The sequence below is a fragment of the Myxocyprinus asiaticus genome, chromosome 5 (assembly GCF_019703515.2).
Source record: "Myxocyprinus asiaticus isolate MX2 ecotype Aquarium Trade chromosome 5, UBuf_Myxa_2, whole genome shotgun sequence".
Classification (NCBI taxonomy): domain Eukaryota; kingdom Metazoa; phylum Chordata; class Actinopteri; order Cypriniformes; family Catostomidae; genus Myxocyprinus; species Myxocyprinus asiaticus.
The window spans coordinates 20,747,592-20,760,435 of record NC_059348.1 but is presented as its reverse complement, the minus strand read 5'-3'; the positions used below and the strand labels follow the sequence as shown (position 1 = coordinate 20,760,435).

At 40.7% G+C, this 12,844-nt stretch overlaps 1 pseudogene; it reads right to left on the bottom strand.

Annotated features, from left to right (window-relative positions):
- Positions 1-1,934: 1,934 nt before the first annotated feature.
- LOC127441141 (complement C1q and tumor necrosis factor-related protein 9A-like) lies at positions 1,935-12,632 on the bottom strand (annotated as a pseudogene).
- Positions 12,633-12,844: the final 212 nt, after the last annotated feature.

Here is a 12,844-nt window from a genome sequence, read left to right as displayed (position 1 = left end):
GGGCAGGGAGGAGAATTTATGATAAAAAAAATGACTCCAGTGGATTAATCAATATCTTCAGAAGCGATATGATAGGTGTGGGTGAAAAACAGATCAATATTGAAGTCTTTTTTTACTATAAATCTCCACCTTTGACCAGCCCCAACCAGTAGGTTGTGATATGCACGAAAAATGTGAATCGCCCAAAAATAAAAGAAGAAGAAAGTGAAAGTGGAGATTTATAGTTTAAAAAAAAAGGGCTTAAATATTTATCTGTTTCTCACACACACCTATCAAATCATTTCAGAAGACATGGATTTAACCACTGGAGTCTTATGGATTACTTTTATGCCTCCTTTATGTGGATTTTGGCGCTTCAAAATTTTGGCACCCTTTCACTTGCTTTGTATGAACCTACAGAGCTGAAATATTCTTCTAAAATCTTCATTTGAGTTCTGCAGAAGAAAGAAAGTCATACACATCTGAGATGGCATGAGGGTGAGTAAATGATGAGAGAATTTTCATTTTTTGGTGAACCATCCCTTTAAAATAAATATTATAATTAAAAAAATAATAATAATTGAAATAATTATCCTTCTTAATTTAAAGTTAATAAAACAAGGCATCTACTTATGCATGGCTTTTAAAACAATTTGCACACATTTAGCTGTCATACATCAGCTGACATAATTCACCATTCTTATATGACCTGTTCTGTCAGCTCACATGAATAAAAGTGAAGGGGGGACCATTCTTGTCCAAAAGAAAACACATATTTCTTTTCACAATATGTTGATAAAATGAGGTAGCACAGTCAATTCCCTCATATGAACCACATATTTGCTGGCTTTGCCAGAAAGCACAAAGTTCACTGATGCCTTTCACAAATATACAGGTACCAGGGGCATCATGTATAAAATGTCTTTCTTAGGAGTGTGCGTAAGCACAAAATTCAGATTTTGCATATGCACAAAAAAAGCCAGATTTATAAAACCATGCATATGCCAGAACCTGCGCATAGTTCTCTTAATTAATCCCAGCTAGCGGAAGATTGTGCGTACATGCACGTGATTCATTCCCCACCCCGTCTCCTCCCCAAAATAACCATATGTGGTACAATGCCTGTTTTTACTATGCATATCCTCATCTGAATTCAATTACCATATGCATTTCACCATCCAGACACATGATTACTGCGTTTAATGGTACGAGAAACTGTATTATGAGATAAGACTGTAAATGTCACATGTGCCCAAAAGGTTAGATGCTGCACCATTAAGAAACATTATTTATTAAGATATGAACTTGTTTTCAAAGAATATATCTTGAATATCCCTTGGGAAAATGTTTTTATCTTTACAATGTGCCCCAACTACAAAAAACTATATGCAATTCCATGCAGTCAGATATGTAATTTACATAATTCCCCTTAATGTGTAGCCCATCTGGCACCACAATCATGCCACGGTCCAAAGCACTGAGATCACATTTTTCCCCATTCTGATGGTTGATGTGAACATTAACTGAAGCTCCTGACCCATATCTGCATGATTGTATGCACTGCACTGCTGCCACACAATTGGCTGATCGCATGTATGATTGTTGGTGCCAGATGGGCTTGTTTGAGTATTTCTGTAACTGCTGATTTTCATGCACAACAGTCTCTAGAGTTTACTCCGAATGGTGCCAAAAACAAAAAACAATCAGTGAGGGGCAGTTCTGCGGATGGAAATGCCTTGTTGATGAGAGAGGTCAACAGGGAATGGCCAGACTGGTTCGAAATGACAAAGTCTACAGTAACTCAGATAACTGCTCTGTACAATTGTAGTGAGAAGAATAACATCTCAGAATATTATTCTGAGATGCGGGTTGGCGCTGTTTTGGCAGCACGAGGGGGACCTACACAATATTAAGCAGGTGGTTTTAATGTTGGGTTGGGGTTGGGTTAGGTCATGTTAGGGCTGGACATCTGGGGCAACAGTTGTGAGCTCCTCTATTTCACCCCAGCTGTAGGTTCCGTTAATAGGCTCAGGAAGATCACGTGACATTGGCATTTCACAGCTGTCTGGGTAGAGCAGGAAGCCAGTGAAGGTACTGCTGCACTCAGTGTTGGCATCCACTGGAATTGACATCCTTCACCTGTAGCCACACTTCATCACCCATGACAAGGTGTAGGACCACTGTACCAAGATCTGTCACCCCTGTACTTTTCACAATATGTAGGAAGTTGTGGAAGAGCACCACTCTGAGCAGGTTGCTGGAAACTGCTAAGTTGTAGCTGATGACATAGGTGCCATTAATAGGAGCCCTGTAGATGCCTCTGACGGGGTCAAAGTTAAACGCTCTGTTATAAATATCATCAATAAGAGGAATGGGTGAATCTGGCTGCGGGAAACTGCTGCTTAGTGTAGCTAAAAAAGCAGTCTGGATTGCCGGAGAGCAAGGGCCAGGAAGACCGATTTCACCAATATCACCCTTTTGCCCTTTGACTCCATTTACCCCTGCTGCACCTTCATGGCCAGTGTCTCTTTTACTACCTTTTGGTCCTGGAAGTCCGATTGTGTCATTTGTGCCATCTAGACCATCCTTGCAATGGCACTCACCCATTTCTCCCTGAATTCCTTTCTGGCCATCTAAACCTGGAGCTCCAGGTGGACCACTATCCCCCAGATCCCCTTTCTGCCCCTTCAGCCCAGGAGTTCCTCCCAACCCTGGAAGTCCTCTTCCCCCAGTAATCCCAGGTGGGCTAACTTCTCCTGGAGGACCCTGGATGGAGAAACAAGTTGTTGGGCACCCTCCTGGCTCACCAGATGATCCCTGCTGTCCTGAATCCCCATCCACACCATTGTCTCCTTTATCACCTGAGCCAAAATAATTAGTTACTTAGGCCTTGTTCATACTGCAGGGAAAATCAGGTTTTACTTTTCTTAAATTCATTTTTCAGCCTGACTGTTTAAACAAGTCAATTTATATGGGTCAAGTTATATTTGGCCAGATCTATTTTCTTTTCTGTTCAGACTGCAGTTGCTTTTGCTAGCATGTCCATATTAGTTGTTATAGTAATGATGCAAACTTAAGCAGGTTTACCATGTGCGAGTCTTTTGCGATAGATGTTTCACCATTGATTGTTTTTCGAGGACATTACCCAAATCTGAACATTCATGGCAGACAACAGCATAAAAAAAAAAGAACTCAGTTAAGCAAAGGATATGGACCCATAAAAAGAGCATACGAAGGGAAATATTTTACAAGCTTGTTTTTGAATGAAATTTGCTAAACAAATTTCATGTGGTTTTTCCCTGTTCAAACTACAAAAAACTAAACAGATGATGCAGATAGACGGAAAAAAAACAACAACAAAAAACATTTTTGCTGCCCGTCTGAGCGAGGCCTTGGTGATTCTGATTAAAAAAAATAAATAAAAGGGCAACATGATCACAGAAATGAAAAGATGAAAAAAGTTATTTCCAATACACTAATCACCATTTTAAATCATAATGTATGAAACAATTATATTAAAATCAGTTTATGTGTAGGGTCTAAAAATGCCCTTAATGCCGACAAAGTGAGTTATTGTTGAGCGTAAAACATGTTCAAAACAATGCAAGGAATGCTAAAAAATGCTAAAAAAACAGGGTCACTTAGCATTTCATGTCCAATAGAGGAGGTAGAGCAGGGGTGGGAAAAGTTGTTTGGTACAATAGTTCACCCAAAAATAAAAATTCTCTCATCATTTACTCACCCATATGCCATCCAGGATGTGTGTGACTTTCTTTCTTATGCAGAACACAAATGAAGATTTTTAGAAGAATATCTCAGCTCTTTTGGTCCTCACAAAAGGACATACATCATGATGGCGCCGCGAATGGCTGCCTTGGTGTGGAGCTCCTCAGTTCTTTTGTTGTTTTTTTTGTTTGTCCTGTGTTTAATTTGATCTTTTTCCAGTCATTTTAAACAGAGACAAACTGCTGAACATTCGACAGCATGTACCAGACAATCTTTTCCCGGACACAGGCGAGGAAGATGAGCCGGTGCGCTGGTCAAACTCCGTCGGCACGGATTTCGAACAGCGCTGCCGAATATTCACTTAGCGAATCTCTGCTCTCTTCCTAACAAAATGGTCGAACTTCATCTCCTCACCAGCACAAACAAGGACTTTTTAACCTCTGCTGCCTTGTGCTTCACAGAAACCTGGCTGAGTGAAGCCATTCCGGACAGCGCGTTACATCTGCTGGGCTTCCAGCTGTTCAGAGTTGATTGCATTGCGGAGTTAACGGGAAAAACGAGAGGCGGTGGAACATGCTTTTATATCAGTGAAAGTTGGTGTACAGATGTAACAACGTTAAAGAGGATGTGCTGTCCTAATTTGGAAGCACTCTTTATTAACTGTAAGCCTTTCTACTCGCCGCGGGAGTTTTCCTCGTTTATTCTGGTGAGTGTGTATATCGCACCAAATGCATGTTTGAACACAGCTCTGCAACAGCTGGCTGATCAAATCACAGACATGGAACAACAATACCCGGACTCAGTTATTATTATTATTATTGGGGATTTTAACAAAGCAAATCTCACACGTGAACTGCCCAAATACAAACAGCACATCACATGCCCCACCAGAGACAGGAACATACTGGATCAATACTACACAATAATAAAGGATGCATATCGCTCTGTCCCTAGAGCAGCTTTGGGACTCTCTGATCACTGTCTAGTTTATCTTCTTCCAACCTACAGGCAGAAATTAAAATCAGCCAAGCCAGTAGAAAGGACTGTAAAGAGATGGACCAATGAAGCAGAGCGGAATACAAGCCTGCTTCGATTGCACGGATTGGAGTGTTTTTGAGGCTGCAGCCACAGACCTGGACGAGCTCACAGATACTGTTACATCATATATCAGTTTCTGTGAGGATATGTGCATTCCTACTAGGACTTATTTAAAGTTCAACAATGACAAACCGTGGTTTACAGCAGAGATCAGGCAGCTTCGTCAGGCCAACGAGGATGCTTACAGGGGTGGGGATAAAGTCTTGTACAATCAAGCCAGGAACACACTGAACAGGGAAATCAGAGTGGCTAAAAGAAGATACTCTGAGAAGCTGAAAAACAAGTTTTCAGCTAACAACCCTGCATCAGTGTGAAGTGGCATGAAACAACTCACAAATTACAGGACTCCTACCCCCAACCCTGTAGGGAACCAACAACTGGCTGATGACCTGAATGTGTTCTACTGCAGATTTGAAAGGCCCAATCTCACACCCCGCACCCACTCTGACCTTCACTTCACACCAACACCTCCTGCAACCCCCCTCCTCCCCCCTCCTGCTACTCAACCTACACTTAAGATCTGTGAAGATGATGTGAGCCGTGTCTTTTGAAAACAAAAGACAAGGAAGGCTTCAGGCCCTGATGGCGTCTCACCAGCATGTCTTCGATCCTGTGCTAACCAGTTGGCCCCCATCTTCACACAGATCTTCAGCAGATCACTTGAGCAGTGTTAAGTCCCATGCTGCTTCAAATGCTCAATCTTTATTCCTGTCCCAAAGAAACCAAAAATCACAGGACTTAATGACTACAGACCTGTCACCCTGACGTCTGTGTCATGAATTCATTTGAGAGACTGGTGTTAGCCCACCTGAAGAACATCACTGGACCCTTTCTAGATCCCCTTCAATTTGCTTATCGAGCAAACAGGTCTGTGGATGATGTAGTCAACATGGGATTGCATCATATCCTGCAACATCTGGACAGACCAGGGACATATGCAAGGATCCTTTTTGTGGACTTCAGTTCAGCTTTCAACACCATCATCCCAGCTATACTCCAGAATAAATTACACCAAATTTCTGTTCCCATGTCTATCTGTCAGTGGATTACCAGCTTTCTGGCGAACAGGCAGCAGCTTGTGAGACAGGGGAAACTCACTTCTAACACCTGTACAATCAGCACTGGTGCCCCCCAGGGATGTGTGCTCTCCCCACTACTCTTCTCCCTCTACACCAATGACTGCATCACCAAGGACCCCTCTGTCAAGCTCCTGAAATTTGCAGACGACACCACTGTCATCGGCCTCATCCGAGATGACGATGAGTCTGCATACAGATGGGAGGTTAAACAGCTGGCTGTCTGGTGCAGTCAAAACAACCTTGAGCTGAACACTTTAGGAGAAACACCCCAACACTGACCCCCTCACCATTCTAAACAGCACTGTGGCAGCAGTGGATTCATTCAGGATCCTGGGCACTACCATCTCACAGGACCTGAAGTGGGAGACCCACATTGACTCCATTATGAAAAAGGCCCAGCAGAGGTTGTACTTCCTTTGCCAGCTGAGGAAATTCAACCTGCCCCAGGTGCTGCTGATACAGTTTTACTCAGCAGTCATTGAGTCTGTCCTCTGCACTTCAGTAACTGTCTGGTTTGGTTCAGCTACGAAATCAGACATCAGAAGACTACAAAGGACAGTTTGGACTGCTGAGAGGATTATTGGTTCCCCCTGTCCCCCCTTCAAAAAATATACACTTCCAGAGTGAGGAAAAAGGCTGGAAAAATCACTCTGGACCCCACTCACCCTGCCCACTACCTTTTTGAACTGTTGCCTTCTGGCCGACACTTCAGAGCTCTGAGCACCAGAACCGTCAGGCACAGGAACAGTTTTTTCCCTCAGGCTATCCATCTCATGAACAGTTAAATTGCCCCATTGAGCAATAACTATGTGCAATACACAGTTTAGTCTTTCTTATATTTATCCAACACATCCAAACTCTTCTGCTATTTCATTCCTCTGAAAAAAAAACAAAACTGAAAAGCACTGTTCATAACAGATTGTATTAGATTTGCACTACCCATGTGTTTGTATGTATGTGTGTGTCTGTACGTATGTGTATAATTAGATGTATTTTTTTTAATTATTATTATCTATGTCTTGCTGCTGTTTTTGTATTGTTGTGCACTGGAAGCTCCTGTCACAAAGACAAATTCCTTGTATGTGTAAGCATACTTGGCAATAAAGCTGATTCTGATTCTGATTCTGACAATGCAAGTGAATGGGTGCCAAATTATTGAAGCCAGCATAAAATTCTTGAAGTCAGCATAAAAGTAGCTTAATCCATGTGACTCCAGTGGTTTAATACATGTCTTCAGAAGCGATATGATAGGTGTGGGTGAGAAACTATCAATCAATATTTAAGTCAATTTTTACTATAAATTCTCCTCCCTGGTCAGTCAATCTCCACTTTAACTTTCACATTTTTCTTGTGTTTTTGGTGATTCACATTCTTCATGCATATCGCCTCCTACTGGGCAGGGATAAATAGTCAATCTTTCATATTTTATCTAGATCAACCAACCAGTGGTGGTCTTGCTATATACTGTGTGTGTGTGTGTATATATATATATATATATATATATATATATATTTTATACTGTTGATCATGATTATTTTATGTTTGTTCAGAATGTAAGAATACATTATGAACATTCATAATCTTAACAATATAGAGCCTTTAAGGTTGAGTAGCCTGTCAGGAACAACTCGGGGCACCTTTCCCACATCGTGATGTTGCGAGCTCTCTGCGAGTGGGGCGCTCGATTTGGGGCACCTTTCTCACATTGCAATCTTCCCGGGGGTAGGGTGGCACGATTTGGGGCACCTTTCTCCCATCGCGAGTCATGCACTTTTTATAGTAAAAGTGTTTAATCTTTTAAGATGCAAGGAACTGAGTGAAAAGTACGTGTTTATGAACTGATAATTTGCTGTTTGACTCATGATTTGTTTGAAAGTGAATAAAAGTCATTGTAGCAGCTTTAGTATTTATTTCACCAGGAAACTGCTGCAATACGTACTACGAGACGCATAAAAATCATTTTGCAAAATGTAGGAATTGCAACGTGATTCTTTGAGACCAGGCTGGAATTTGCTGAGAATGTTGTCTCACTTACCATTGACACCTCGCTCTCCTTTGGATCCTGTGTAGCCCAATGAACACTGACATCACCTATGACAAACTTTCACAAACATCACCTATTTGACCTTTAATAAGGGGAAATGGAAGCATGATTGTTAATGCTCTCCTTATCATCTGTATGCATTCCAATATATGTTGTGATCAATCACCAGAGTCAAGTTTGGTATGGAATGGATTACAATGAAAAAACAAAAAGTTGAGTAAACTTAAAGAAAAGCAACCAGATCCAAAGCATTTTCGAGTTTACTCAACTTCAGGCAAATTAGTTGTACCAACTTAATACAAGTTGGATTGTAATTTCCATTAACTCAATACAGTAAGTTCAGCAAACTCAAAATATGAATGATTATTAAGTAAAAAAATAAAATACTAGCATTTTTAAGTGCAGCTGTCCTTAAACTCAATATTCTTTATTAAGCAGATCTACATAAGATCATGTGTCAGCTCCACCACAGTACCAAACAGTTGGTCCAACTAAAAAGGTGATCTAGGTAACAAGTACTTCAAACTATTAGAAGTTCTGTGATTCTCATTCAGAAGGCTGCAGCCTAGTTAGGCTGGATATCTCAGATGCCACATCATCTAGCACCATCGAAGGCCATCTCAATTGTGAGGACACTTTGAAGGCAGCCTCGTTTCGCAGCCTTCATTCAGCCAATTTTGAAGGAATGCATCAGGTGTGTTCCTCGTGGCCTTCAATCACCCACAATCCTTTGCATAATTCAGAATTTTTTTTAGAATATATCGGAAAATAAATCAAACGGATGTGTGCCCTCCTGGTGTCTTCCTCCATTTGTACAAAGTAGTTGTAATGGTTCACAAATAATTTATTTTCGAAATTTTCACGGTGTGACCATGAAGGCGGACTTACTAGACCATATCATTCATAGTGCTCAGAAGGCATTATAAATGAAGCCTAACAAGGCTGCAGCCTTTCATTTGAGAAGCACCTCATAATCTAAACTTTATAACCTTAAATCCTTATTCTTTCATCCCTTTTTGTTTAAATATAATATTAACTCTCTTCTTTCTTTAACCTACCTTCTACAATCATATATTACATGCCCTATTGTTTCTTTCTCCCAGTTAAGTGAACTTAACTTAAGAAACCTCATCAAAGCGAACACTAATTAATCTGATGGTGACTTTAAACTAAACAACTTTTCACAGCAAAACATAACTAAAAACACCCATAGAGCTAAAACACCTAGTAAATAAAAACAGATTATTTACTAATTATTTACATGGCACACTTTGACCAAACAACTTAAATAAATGGATTGTGGGTACTGCCTTCAGCCGCAATGCTTCTCCGGTAGGCATGCTCATCAGCTGGTGCAACAACATGAAGTTCATTATGTTTAGCCTTACAAGGTTCCCACAAAATGGACAATCTTATGCAGTTATTTTTCAAAATTTAGGAGATTATTCTGCCACAACTGGCCTCCTCAGGACTGTACATCAGTGATGAAACTGAACATGCCCAAAAGCCTGTTACTTTTACCTTCACCACCAAACGTCATGGCATAAAAATGTACTTATTTGTTTGTTTTAAGTAATTACAACTTTTTGTACATTAGATAGTTCAATGAACTTTTAAAATTGAGTTTATATGACAAAACTGAAGTTGGATTTTTACAGTATATCAGCAACAGTTGATTTCATCTGTCTTTAGAATAGCAGTGGATTGTCTCTATTTACCTTTTGGTCCCGTAAGACCAGTAATTCCTGGGCGCCCTTGAAATCCTGTCAAGCCTCTCACTCCTGGACTACCGGGAGGACCTAAGACAAGGAAACAATAGAGAAGGTATAGTGCGATTACTGCTATATCATAACTGAGAGCACAAACATTTAGGTTCCAGATGAAAAGTGTCTGAGAATTATTAATTAACCTGGCTGCCCCAGTCTCCCTTTGGGCCTCCTTTACCCCCTTTATATGGGAACAAATACAGAACCAGGGTATTTGATCCTCAGGTGGAGGCACTAGTGCTTCGAGAAGCATGTCAGAGTATGAAAGGTCTGGTTGTTGTCCAGTAGGCAATGTGCGAGATCCTTGAGTTGTGTTCCCAGCCAAAGGTTTTGGTGGCAGGGGATATCCGTCTGGCGGGATTGATAACATGGGCATAGGCTATCCTGGCCTCCGGATTGCCTCCTTTTGCCAAAGGGTTTTTGTATGGTAACACCTGGCCCCGGGATTGCCTCCTTTTGCTAAAGGGTTTTTGTCATAGACATATGTAGGTATGTTATTATGCACAGCAGAGCCATCGAAGTAGTCAAAAGGAAGAATGGGACTGTCAGATGAGCCAGAAGGTGGAAGCCCTGGGAGCCCCTTTCCATCAATGATCATTCCCAATGAGAAGGCAGATGAGACCACCTGTCCCACAATTATCCTTATCATCTGAGAAAAAAATTAAGAGAAAAATGAAGAAAAGGAAGGTGAGCACAAAGAGGCAGTGCAACTGAGCAGCTGTAACTCTCGAGAACATAATCATGAGCAATGAGTTCAACATTCAGTGCTTCTCAAATGAAAGGCTGCAGTCTAGTTAGGCTTTGTCCTTCATAGACCAGACCTTCTGAGGCTGTAGGCTAGGCTCCTCTTCAGCTTTCAACGCTACGAATGAGACGGTCTAGTAAGTCCGCATTGCTACATCATAGGTTTCCGCCTCCGTGGTCACGCCGTGAAAATTTCGAAAATAAAGTATTTGTGAACCACTACAACTAATTTGTAGAAATGGAGGAAGCCACCAGGAGGGCGCACATCCGTTTGATTTGTTTTCCGATATTTTCTTTCAAATAAAATCTGAATTGGTGATTGAGGACCACGAAGGATGCACGTGATGCATCCTCCAAAATAAGCTGAATGAAGGCTGCGTAACGAGTGCCTTCCAAGTGTCCTCACATTGAGATGGACTTTGATGGTGCTTGATGACGTGGCAGCCGAGATATCCAGCCTAACTAGGCTGCAGTCTTTTGATTGAGAAGCACCGATTGTATTTCTACAATGTCTATAGGGGTCAGGAACCCTGTTCCTGGGGAGCCACAATACTGCATGTTTTGTATGGCTTCTTTATCTGATAAACACAGTTCAGGTCATGAAGCACCCTCCTAATGAGCTGATGACTTCCATCAGGTGTGTTAAATAAGGAGACATACAAAACATGCAGTACTATGGTTCCCCAGGCACAGGGTTCCTGACAATTCTCAGGGGTACAAGAGAATTATTATTTGACTCTATTTTACTGCTTTGGATCTTCTTATTGGGCTTTATTCATGAAATATGAGCAAAATAAATATCTGTGTAAATTGTTCGGTAAATTCTTTTGTTGCCACATTGGATGATGTATGGACAATATACACAGACATTCATTCTGCTCATTGTAAGTAAAGTTTTACTGTCAAATTAGACATTTTCTTATTTAATTATAACAATGTCAATCACACCTCTTAGCTATCAAACCAACAGCACTTAGAGTTAAAGTACTTCAAATTAAAATAACACTTCCAATATCAGAATAAAGCACCAGTTAGCAAGAATATACATAATATGTAATAATTAATTTGGGTCATTATCAAATATACTTACATGTTGGAGGGAGTCTTGAGCCATCATCTGGGTGAAACCCTTGTGTTATTGCACAGTGCAACCAAAGCATTCTTCAGTTTATATGATGAGAACCTAACCCTCTCCCCATAGGCCAGCAGACAAAGCATTATACCCAGGATAGCATGGGGCTCCTGCATGCAAAATTACCTCTTTAGTGTTTAACAACATGGTCTGGAAAGTGATCATCAGTAATAATAATAGTGAACCAACAAAAGCCATCCTCCTTGTTTTCATCTCTTCCTTGTTCCTAAAAGGATCTGGCTGATGTTAAGATAAGAGACACCAGAATGAAAACAAATCGCTTTGAGAAGACTGGTGTTGCAAAACCACAATTTTTTTTTGTGTTGTCTTAGCTCAGACAGGATGTTTAATAAAGATGGATTAGTGAAAGTACTCCCAATTTCCCTCAGCAGGGCCAGTTTGGTGGTCATTTTTCAGGATATTGAAACAGTAATGAATATGTGTTCAGAGCACCATTTGTGACTAATCTGTGAGGGCTCCTGTAGCTTGTAGCTTGTAACATTGCCAAGGCTATGGATTTGACTTCTGAGGAACACACAAAACGAAAAAAAATTATAATAATTATATAAGATTTAATTTTAAATAGTTACATTTTTCAAGTTCACACACTTGTCTTTGTTACTGTTTCTGATACAATTGTAGTTTTCCCTGTAGTGATGCAAATTTTAAGAGGTAAACTTTAGCTTGCTCATGGTTCTCTTGACATCACCCTGCACAGAACTGTTGAACTTATGCCATGAGACCTCATTCTCACATGTTAAGGTAAGGAAAACACCAAGAATTAGTTTCCTAAAGAATTAGCTTCCTAAAACAGACCAATCCTGATGGCTTTATCTTTTAGGGCCAATAAATTGACACAGAGAATGTCCTGGGGTCACACCGCACTCTTCTTCCACTTTGCAACCCAAGTCTGCTTCATTCTTACAAACTCATTATCAATCAAACGGTATACTTGAAATTGTAGCCACTGGAACAAGGTCTGAGCACAAAGAAGATGAATGGCTAACCTTAATATGTGCCCTCATTTCCACACCCTGAGACACAAATGAGTCCCCAAGTGGCATGTTTCTGTGTGCTGCTGGTAAAGCTCATCCTCGTTTTCTTAAATGGAACCTGCATCTTTAAATCTACACATACAACATGTTGGTTTTATTTAAGATGCTAATCTGTTTAAGCTACTGACTAGCACACCTAGTCACCAGAGCATGTTGTGGTTTGAGCATTGCATTTCTGAGACTCAAAATGGGATACCAGTGTGTTGGTGTGTCCCTGGCTA